This window comes from Peromyscus eremicus, chromosome 3 (assembly GCF_949786415.1).
Source record: "Peromyscus eremicus chromosome 3, PerEre_H2_v1, whole genome shotgun sequence".
NCBI classification, from domain to species: Eukaryota; Metazoa; Chordata; class Mammalia; order Rodentia; family Cricetidae; genus Peromyscus; species Peromyscus eremicus.
Window position 1 is genome coordinate 152,681,360 of NC_081418.1, and position 9,449 is coordinate 152,690,808.

The window sequence follows — 9,449 nt, forward strand, 5'->3', positions numbered from 1 at the left end:
ATTGATCTATTTTCAATAGAATTCCTAGTTTTAGGGGTGCCATGGAGGAACTAGAGAGGTGACTCAATGGTTGTGAGTACATCTCCACTCACAGCACATGCCCACACACAGACACACAGTTAAAAATAAACTAAACCTTAAATGGAAAGAGAGAGGGCAAAAGACTAACAAGACAGAGTTTCCTTTCTGTTGGAAACATTCACCGAGTGTAAGAGCAACTGCAATTCAGAGACATGGAGAACTTACTTCTTTGTATAACATTCATCTCTACAACCACAAAACCACACTGACACCTTCCCCGGCAGCTCAATTCACAGGATGGTCACTTCACTGCAGCTAACTGCAGGGAGGTGCAAGCCCTCTCACAGACTGCAGGGAGATGCGAGCCCCCTCACAGACTGCAGGGAGATGCAGTCCTCTCACAGGCTGCAGGGAGATGCAGTCCTCTCACAGACTGCAGGGAGATGCAGTCCTCTCACAGGCTGCAGGGAGATGCAGTCCTCTCACAGACTGCAGGGAGATGCAAGCCCTCTCACAGACTGCAGGGAGATGCAGTCCTCTCACAGGCTGCAGGGAGATGCAGTCCTCTCACAGGCTGCAGGGAGATGCAAGCCCTCTCACAGACTGCAGGGAGATGCAGTCCTCTCACAGGCTGCAGGGAGATGCAGTCCTCTCACAGGCTGCAGGGAGATGCAGTCCTCTCACAGGCTGCAGGGAGATGCAGTCCTCTCACAGGCTGCAGGGAGATGCAGTCCTCTCACAGGCTGCAGGGAGATGCAGTCCTCTCACAGGCTGCATGGTGATGCAGTCCTCTCACAGGCTGCAGGGAGATGCAGTCCTCTCACAGGCTGCAGGGAGATGCAGTCCTCTCACAGGCTGCAGGGAGATGCAGTCCTCTCACAGGCTGCAGGGAGATGCAGTCCTCTCACAGGCTGCAGGGAGATGCAGTCCTCTCACAGGCTGCAGGGAGATGCAGTCCTCTCACAGGCTGCAGGGAGATGCAGTCCTCTCACAGACTGCAGGGAGATGCAGTCCTCTCACAGACTGCAGGGAGATGCAGTCCTCTCACAGGCTGCAGGGAGATGCAGTCCTCTCACAGGCTGCAGAGAGATGCAAGCCCTCTCACAGACTGCAGGGAGATGCAGTCCTCTCACAGGCTGCAGGGAGATGCAGTCCTCTCACAGGCTGCAGGGAGATGCAGTCCTCTCACAAGCTGCAGGGAGATGCAGTCCTCTCACAGGCTGCAGGGAGATGCAGTCCTCTCACAGGTTGCAGGGAGATGCAGTCCTCTCACAGGCTGCAGGGAGATGCAAGCCCTCTCACAGACTGCAGGGAGATGCAGTCCTCTCACAGGCTGCATGGTGATGCAGTCCTCTCACAGGCTGCAGGGAGATGCAGTCCTCTCACAGGCTTCAGGGAGATGCAGTCCTCTCACAGGCTGCAGGGAGATGCAGTCCTCTCACAGGCTGCAGGGAGATGCAGTCCTCTCACAGACTGCAGGGAGATGCAGTCCTCTCACAGGCTGCAGGGAGATGCAAGCCCTCTCACAGACTGCAGGGAGATGCAGTCCTCTCACAGGCTGCAGGGAGATGCAGTCCTCTCACAGGCTGCAGGGAGATGCAGTCCTCTCACAGGCTGCAGGGAGATGCAGTCCTCTCACAGGCTGCAGGGAGATGCGAGCCCTCTCACAGGCTGCAGGGAGATGCAGTCCTCTCACAGGCTGCAGGGAGATGCAGTCCTCTCACAGGCTGCAGGGAGATGCAGTCCTCTCACAGGCTGCAGGGAGATGCAGTCCTCTCACAGGCTGCAGGGAGATGCAGTCCTCTCACAGGCTGCAGGGAGATGCAGTCCTCCGCTCTCTGCTCTTCTGACCAGGGTGACCGACTGCCAAGGGTCGAGAACTGTTTGCTGAGCTTCCTCGTTTATTTGTGGAGTAGTTATTTCCCCGATACTCCGAACTCCTCCTGTAAGCAGGTGCCCCGGAAGAGCAAGCTATTGATCTGCCACTCACCCCCAGAAGGGCTGAGTGACATGCCTGAGCCCAGGACTCTACTTTGTCACATGCTGAATGTTTAGAGATTGCCAGAAGTGTTTGGTTTGGGTGGCTCCATGAAAGATATTCTATAGCCACAAACATTCATAAAACACTCATGGAGGACTCTAAAGTCACAAAGGAAGGCCCTTGCACTATAACATAATCTTTGATGGCCCTGAAGAATGTGTTTACTCAAGCTCACAAAGTGGGCTGGGTTTGCTGGGTTTCAGCAACAGATTGGGGTTTCAAAGAAATACTGGCAATGTAGGTCATTGTTTTATTCTTTTTTTAAACAGGCTTTTGAAGCTTTGCTGAAATCTTATCAGTGTGTCAAGATTTAAAATCTCCCACCTGCACCTTGCTCTTCCTGGAACTCTTTTGAACAGCTGCTGCCTCCTCCTTAGTTGATTAAGCACATACACACTCGGCTCTATGTATCAGAAACCTCTGCCAGCCATTTCTCCATCTTTACTGCCTATCTAGTAGGCAGATTCAAAGCAAACATGAATTCCTAGGGATCGATTATAAGATATATTATGTGATTAAATTGTGCTGGCTCACCTGCCATGCATTTGCACTCAGCCTCTCTCAGACCCTCCATTTTTCCAGCTGTAATCGTCCCAGAGGGAAGGCTTACTCACTGGGCTCTTTTTAAAAGGAGCGCAAATCTCAACACTGCGACCATTGAATGCCACAAATGTGATTGTAAAGAGAGCACAACAGAATGAAAATACCGTGCATTCCCATTTGTCAACAGGAGGCTTCTGTGTAATGTACCTTCTGCAAGCAGGTCTGTGTGCCTGTTCCTCTGTTTGGGGAATGAACACATCAAACCATCGCACATGAGAAGCTGTACCAAGGCCAAAAAGAGCCAAAAGTTCTTCAAACCCCCAGTCTTCCAACACAGCAATCTGTCTTCCTGGTTCTTTAGACCACAACTTTGTCCCTAGTAGATGGTTTCTCTGTAAACCAACTGATCAACCCTAATTCCTATAAGGACAAGCAGCCCACGTTCTCACATGACCTTGGAGTGCGCACTCATGGCTAACTTCCGGCACTCTTTGGAAGGAATGGAGTTCTTCCTAAGGTCTCAGATTGCATTCTCTCCAAGCCTCAGACTGCTAAGTGTCAGCATAACACTACACCAACACCCAACAAAGCAGACCCAGTGAGAGGTAGACAGAAGTCACAGCATGCCTCTGATCTAGCTCGACACTTACATACTTATATTTTCAAAAGAAAAAGCTCAAAGCAAGCAGGGTATGGAATTTACATCCCAGCCCACATGGTAATACTTCCCTTTCACCCTCCTGGAAAGCTGGGGAAAACTTTTTATCAAATAACACCCAAGAAGAACTTGCCATAGAAGTGTGGTTTTCCCAGCTCAATGTCACAATTATTTAGCCTGCTGAGCATGATATATCTTTGAATTTTCTATAATCCCTACCCTCAATATAATGTGGAATTCTATTAATTCTGTTTTCATAGGGATGAAGTCATCCAGGGTGGAAACTATGACCTAATTGAGAGCATTGAAACACTGCTGTGTCTCAGCCTGGGCTCTGGCACACAGGGAGTATGAATTAAAGTCTTCTGCAGGCATCATCTCTCACTATGAAAAGCAGATATTGTGTTTCCTCTGCCTAACAGCATTCTCTGTCCACTGTGGAAAGAAGCCTTTTTGCTTTAGAAAGTGTGGCATGTTTTTCCACTCCTGGTATCAAGGAAGATGAAATCAAGCACTCACTGAGTGGAATTACCATTATCTATGTGAATCATCCCTCTATCACAAGAAGCCAAGGTTGAAATATGGACTCTACATTTGAGATGAGTGGCTCAATAATAAGATACTGAGGCTGGCAGACTTTCCGGGGTGTCCACTTGTAGGCAACCCTGTACAGAGCCAGCTCAGACCCATCTCACTGCACTCGGAGGTGGCCCACATCCCAAGAGAGAGTCCTCCGTGATGATAGGGCCTTATCCTGAAAGTACCTGCATACTTTATCAGTCATGCACCCACCTTCTCTTCCATGTCCGCCCACAGATTCTACTTGCTTTGTGATGTTTCTAATAATTGCTGGTGGCATGACACAGGCCACAGATTCCATGAGAGCACATGATGCAGACATCCAACTGTGAACCGTCCATCTGTGTCTAGCAGGTGGCGGGCACTGAACTGAACTTCCATCTTTGGAGAAAACTGCTGCAAAGGTCTTCTATATTGTCTGAGAATTTTATACACTCACATACTGTGTTTTGATCAAGTCCATCGCCCATTTAGGATAGTTTGCTGCTCCAGAGGCAGTGGAACTTGGGAGAATGAAACCGAAAAATGAGGTGGACTAAAGTCTCATGTAACGGCCAGCTTTACTCAGAGCACCAGACAACTTATACCCTGAGGGTTAAGAAAGGTCACCTGAGTGTTAAGAAAGTTCTCATGTGTTCAGGCTGTATATAATCACAAGGATGAGCTGCATGTGGCTAAAACATGTTCTTCCACAGAGGCTTGTAAACAAATAACAATAGCCAGGCGTAATGAATAATTTGAAGTAAACTCACTCTGATGCAATACACGTGGGAGGAGCATGAAAGCACATTCCAAGAACAACTGACTCTTATTTTCTTGGAGTTTTCTCACAAGCTCAGAATTCCTCTCCCATGGCTCTATTCTTGAACCATGTTCTGACACAGAATGATTGCCCAGGTTAGCCAACTTGCTTCCGCTCATTCTGTTTCCAGGAGTACCAAAACATGGACACACAGGTATAAGCTCTTTGGTATTCCAAATGACTTTGCATCTCCTATCTTGGGGAGGCTGGTAAGTCAGAAGTCAGTAGTCGGTACTCATAAGAGCTTAGAAAACCCCACCTCCTCCTCTTCCCTTTACTCCAGGATCTGAGGACACATCTGCTCCTAACTAGGGCTTTGGGAGCTAGAAACCTAGGTTCCCAGCACCCACATGGTGGCTCACAACCATCTGTAACTCCAGTTCCAGGAGATATGATGACCTCTCTGACCCCCAAAGGCACTGCACATATGTGAACATACGTTCAATCAAAACACCCATACCAAAATAATAAAAATACTAATAATAAAGTGGGGCTTTGAAGAAAAGCCCAGTGAACTGTTGCCGCAAACTAGGATTAAAATCATTGATGGAAAATCATTTTTAAAGACTTATTTTATGTTTAACTTTGTGTATGTGTCTGCATGGGTGAGTAGGTATATTTGTGTGAGTGCTGGTGTCCTTGGAGACCAGAGTATTGCTCTCCTGGAGCTGAAGTGGCAGGCAGTTGTGAGCTGCCCAGTGTGGGCGCTAAGAACAGAACTCAAGTCCTCTGGAAGAACAGTGTACATGCTCCACCAAGGAGCCATGTTTCCAGCCCCAGAAAGCTGTATTTTTATACCTCACCCGAGTTTCAGTTTTTAGTGCCTTACGTGGAGAGATAGCGCAGATCAAATTGCTTGGCAGATGCTACAGACCCAGATGGTCACCCCCTGTCACAAGCAGGGAATAAAGTGTATTCAGAAGAAACCCTGGCTTTATTTCTCCTCAGTTAAGAATACCAGGTTTATTCCACTTTATGAAAGGGAAGTATGAAAACACACACACGATTTTTTCCCACCACTGAGGAGGGTCAGTGCTTATGCTAGCTTATTGATCTGAGACCCAGTTCAGAATCATGTTTCCCCTTCCCCAATTCATCCCCAATCCTCCCCCAGCTCCCTTCCTACCCAACTTTGTTTTCTCTCTCTCAAACAACAACAACAAAAAAACAAGTAACACACACAAAACTGCCCACAAAAAGGGAAATCGAAAGAAACAAGCAAAACACCAATAAGACAAAACAGGCCAAAACAAAGCAAAACAACACAAAAGTCTTCAAAAATACCGATTTATGTTAGCCACATTTTGTTGTGTATGTGTATGTGTGTAATATGTGTGTAGTGTATGTGTGTGAGCTCAGGGGTGGTGGAGGTGTTCAGGTATGTGTGTGTGTATAGGAACTTGGGGTGGGCAAGTTGTGTGTGTGTATTGTGTGTGTGTGAGCTCAGGGGTGGGGGAGGTGTTCGGGTATGTGTGTTTGTATAGGAGCTTGGGGGTGGGGAGGTGTGTGTTGTGTGTGTGTGTGTGTGTGTGTGTGTGTGTGTGTGTGTGAGCTCCAGGGTGGGGAGGCACCCATGTGCCACAGCAGGCATGTGGAAATCCCAGGACAACTTTTGAGTCACTTCTTCCACCATGTAGGTCCCAGGATTGAACTCAGGTCGTCAGGCTTGGCAGCAAGCACCTTTAGTAGCTAAGCCATCTTGCCAGCCCCTGGGTACTTTTTACACTGTTCTCACTCCTTGTACTAAAGTGGCTTGGAAAATGGTAGAAAGTGGGAGTACAAATGGTTCCTCATTCGTCGATGCTCAGTGGATTGCAGTGCTCTTTGTGTTTAGTAGTAAACAGTGTGTTCGTGGGAGCCATGCCATCGGTATGTGTAAACACTGTTCAGAGGAACCCAGGGTCTCCTGAAGAGCAGAAGCACTGGACCACCAGCACAGACAGGTTCCTGGGCCCCAGACAGACTCCATAATCAGAATCTGTAAAGCACATGGGTGTTCTCTGGAACTCCAGACACCTTGATGGCTCTTTGCCTCATGGTGTTTTTGTCGTTGTTGTTGTTGTTGTTTTTAAAAAAGGACAGAGCCGAATCAAGTTCATGTTGTTGCTGTTGCTCTTTGGGGGGGGGGGGGGTCTGCCACACAGCTCCCAAATAAATCACACACCAGGGCTTATGCTTAGTTATAAATGCCTGGCCTTAGTTTGGCTTAGTTTCTAGCCAGCTTTCCTTAACTTAATTTATCCCACAGAGGTATAAGTACCTCTGTGTTTTTTCCTGTTCTCTTACTTCTTTAAATCTTACTCTTACTCGGTGGTTTGTTGTGTAGCTGGGTGGCTGGCCCCTGGGTCCTCCTTCTCTGGTTACTTCTTTTTCTTCTTCCCAGCTTTTCTTTCCCATATATTCTCTCTGCCTGTCAGCCCCACCTATTTCTCTTTCCTGCCTCACTATTGGCCGTTCAGTTATTAGACCATCAGGTGTTTTAGACAGGTGAGTAACACGGCTTCACAGAGTTAAACAAATGCAACATAAACAAAAGTAACACACCTTAAAATAGCATTCTCCAACCAGTTCAGGCTCACCTAACCCACCCGCCTCCATTCTACCCCACTGTGATTCTCCATTGAAGAAAGTTACAAGTGTGGAGTTAGACCAGATGTGTGCTGGGACTGCAGGACCCAGAGGCCACAGCAAGGGACTGTGGGATTGAAGGCCAGTGGAGATCTTGCCTCCGAAAACTAAACAAAGCAAGAGACAGTTTGGAGTCCTGGAAAGTTCCCTAACTGTGCTGCCAGCCACCAGACTAGAGGCTGCCATCAATTTGAGGATCAGAAGTGAAACACTCAGCTTTTCCGGCGTGTGAAACTCTAAGAGCTGCTGCCTTGTGCAAATGTCTCCTTCTGAGGTCACTCAGATGGGGGCAGCCGGAGCGGGAGGCTGGAGAGCACTTACCTCATTTTGGAAAGTTTCACTGTATAACTTTTCACAGTGCCCACCAACCTTGGAGGACGTTCTTGGGTGTAAACTCCCAAGGCCTCTGTTCTCCAGATACTCACAAGCTGAAGCTGTCACATACTCACCCTTTGAAAACTCCTATTTTATAATTGGTATGTGTCGTCTCTGTGAGTGACAGGGTGACTTCTCCCAACCAATGACACACTGAGTTTCCCAGAAAAGTAAGCTCTTGAGTGAATTTCTGGTAAATTCAAACAAAACAGCTGATAAACTGAGGAAAAATGAAAAAAAAAAGTGGAGTCAAGAGACATGCTCTGGGACCCTGAATGCGGAGCTGACCTTTCAGTCCCTGGGCAGAGTGGTTTACGCAGACTGGGCAGTTTTTAGCTGGCCTACCGCCCCTCGGTGCCTTCAAACTTTACAGTCCCAGGAGCACAGGATGGAGAGCAGACGTTCAGCCTGGGACAGGAGCGGCGCTGGGGAGCGGCCTCCTTCCTCTGTCTCACTTCAGCCCAAACCTATGCTAAATGGCTCAGGGATTGGAGCTTCCTGCGAAGGGGTGGGGGGTGGGAGATGGGGGGCTGTGTTTCCCAACTTTTGTTCATATAATCACTGTAGCTGGAATTCCCGCCCCAGCCCCTGTCTTTGGGGGTCAGCTTAAGGATCATCTTCTCCAAGATGCTGTCCTTTTTCCTCCTTCATGTGGCAACTGAAGCCACCAAGGCCAAGACAGCACGCGTCCAGCCTCTAAAGTGTAAGCTGTTGGAGTTAGGGAGGTAGCTTGGTCAGTTAAATGCTTGCATATGAGGACTTGGGTGGGATCTGTCTTAGTTAGGGTTACCCAAAGTCAGCTGGGGAGGAAAGGGTTTATTTTGATTACCTTCTACATCTCTGTTCATCATCAAAGGAAGTCAAGACAGGAACTCAAACAGAGCAGGAACCTGAAGGTAGGAACTGATGCAGAGGCCATGGAGGGGTGCTGCTTGCTGGCTTGCTCTCCATAGCTTACTCAGCGTGCTTTCTTTTAGAACCCCAGGACCACCAGGTTAGGGATGGCACCACCCACAATGTGCTGGGCCCTCCCACATCAGTCACTAATTAAGAAAACGCCCTACAGGCTTGCCTACAGCCTGATTTTAGGGAGACATTTTCTCAGTTGAGGTTCCCTTCTCTCAAATAACTCTAGCTCATGTCAAGTTGACACAAAAATTCCCCAAGACAGATTCCATACTCAGAACCCACATTTTTAAAAGCCAGGTAAAGTGGAACATACTTGTAATAGCACCAGTAAATGGATCCCTGGTACTCACTGGCTGGCCAGCCTAGCTTACTTGGCAAGCTGTGGGCCAGTGAGAAACTCTGTCTCCAAAAAACAAAAGATAGAAAGCACCTGACCAACGACACCTGCGGCGTCCTCTGGCCTCTGCATCCACACAAGCTCGAGTGCACACACACCCTGGTTAATTACTAAGTGATTGATTTTAAAATGTAAGCTATAATAGTAACAAGTGGAAGGTGGAAGATCCTGCTGTTTATGTCAGTGGAGGCCAGCCTAGGAAGAATCTCAAAGCAATGCTCATAGATGCAAAACACAGGCACCCAATCTGACAATGTTTGCAAGGAGTTACAATGATGAGACCAGGCAATCCACCAACATGGCTTTTCTTTGGTCTGACATCCTTCAGAAATGACCACAGTCATTTTTCACTAGATCCCTGGAAAGAAGGCTGCAGTACCAAAAAACTAAGTAAAACCCTCCTCCTTGTGACATTGATGGAATACGTTTGGTGTGTGGTGAGATTTTGTGTGTGCCTGTTACATGTACACTTCAAAAAAAAAAAAAAGAGCTGCAC